Genomic DNA, 2,314 nt, shown 5'->3' on the forward strand with positions numbered 1-2,314 from the left:
AGCGGGCTAACAGGACTCCGGTATTCATCGCGTGACATTTCCCTGAAGGGACAGACACAGGATCGAAGAAGGACACATGCCGGCCAGCCTAAGTGTTCCGGAGCAGTAGCAAGCTACCAGGGCTCAGTGGAAGCACTAGGAGACATTTCCCGGTAAGAGAGACTACTAAGGATAAACAACTAGATAGTCAGATCCCACACATAGCAATACACATTACACGTACGCATAACATGCAAGTATGTGCTGTACAACATGGCATCACAACATAACTCAACAACTCATATAGATAAAGGCTCAGAAGAGCCATCATAGCATTTATTACAAACAGGGGTCACATGACCCAACATTCAGAGCAATCAAGCAACAAACGGAAGCATTACATGTCTGAGTACAGACATCTATAAATGAAAAAGGCTGAAAGCCTGACTATCTACAACGTCCGATCAAGATCGTAGCTGAGGTACAAGCTACTTGTCGAAGTCCATGAGAACACTAGTAAGACCGAAGTCTCCGCTGCAAAAACATAAATAAAGCAACATGAGTACAAAGGTACTCAGCAAGACTTACATCAGATCCTATCATACATGCATGTGTATCAAGAAGGTAATGTGGGGTTTAGTTGCAGCAAGCCAGCTTTGACTCAGTGGCTATCCTATTCTACGACTACCAGAAACTCTTGAGGTGATATGGCGCACACGAGTCCACTAATCACCACACAATACACTACTATGGATTCATCCCCGTCTCCCTACGAGAAGGCCATCCATAGCACTCACACTTGTCTTGAGCTTTTTAGAGTATACACTTCAAGTTGTCTATGTACCATGTAAGCATCCAAGAAGTCCATAACCGCGGACCCGGCTATTCGAATAGATCATGATAACCCTGCAGGGGTGTACTTCTTCACACACGCTCTCGCCACTTACCGCCATGTACACGTCATGTATCTCGGCAACCTTCAAACGGAAGCCTGGCGAGGGTGTCGGCCACGACCTGACTAACCACACAAGACTCTAGTCCAGGTTTATCGCCTGTTCGGGTTCCATCCGTAAGGAGATCCGGCCGGGGTGTCGCTCACGGCCCCAAATGATGTGTGCAGGGTTCCCGAGCCCACCATCCGGGTGCCACTCGGTACACCAGGCCACGTGTGCCCAGTCTGTCCCAAGCCCACCCTGCTGGGTGCCACTTGGTAGAAAAATAGCACTACCTACAAACACTAGAAACTAGTTGCGACTTCTGGACAGAGACCAAGTTGGTTAATAAGTCGAGAAGGGTCGAGTTACCGGAACCCAATGTGTGGTAGTATCGAGTCATTGGACAACATACATAGAACTCGGTGCTTAAGGACGGTTCCAGTGAGACAACCCACCATGTACTCCTACATGGCCTCTCACCGCTACCTTTACCAAATCGTGTTCACACACTTCACTCTCAGCATCAGAACATATCGTAACACTCCAATTCATTCCCAATGAACCAGACCTGACACAACTCTAAGCAATAGCAGGCATAGCATGGTAGGAACACAACATGGCTCAATCAACTCCTACACATGCTAGTGGGTTTCAACTATTTACTGTGGCAATGACAGGTCATGCAGAGGAATGGGTTCAACTACCGCAGCACAAAGTAGCAGATGAATCGTTGTTGTCCTAATGCAATAACTGAGAGCAGGAGCGAGAGAGTAGAATTTTATAGGAATGAACAAGGGGATTTTCTTGCCTGGTAAATCAATAAGGGAGGCACTGCTTCACAGACATGTACTCTGGAACGTCTCCGGAGCAGGACCTATCGAGAAGGAACGGTGCCAACAATCAAAACACAATCATATGCAACACAATGATGCATGAACATGGCATGAAGATGTGATGCTGATTGTGCTAATACAGCTAGCATTATATTTGGATGAAGTCCATTTGAACCAAAGGTTCAAATGCATCTCCAAAATAAGCTCTTTATATAAGCCATTATAGTGTTTCACTTATACAACATGTATAAGTTGGTTTGTCATGCATGAAACTAGTACAGATGGATAGATTACATTTTTCTGATAATTTTTCATATATAAATTATTTCAATCTGAGCTACGGTTGAATTTCTATGAATTTTAGAAGTTTTGCTAATTTCTGGAATTTCCTGATTTATTTTAAATCCAGAAAATAAATAATTGCGTCAGCACTGCGTCATGCTTGCATCAGCAAGTCAACAGCGCTGACTGGTCAAACCTGACGTGTGGGGTCCACACGTCAGTGACAGGGGGTTAAACAGGGTTAGTTTAATCCTAACTAAAGGATTAGTGGCGCTGGGGCCCACT

This window comes from Triticum dicoccoides, chromosome 3B (genome assembly GCF_002162155.2).
Source record: "Triticum dicoccoides isolate Atlit2015 ecotype Zavitan chromosome 3B, WEW_v2.0, whole genome shotgun sequence".
NCBI lineage: Eukaryota > Viridiplantae > Streptophyta > Magnoliopsida > Poales > Poaceae > Triticum > Triticum dicoccoides.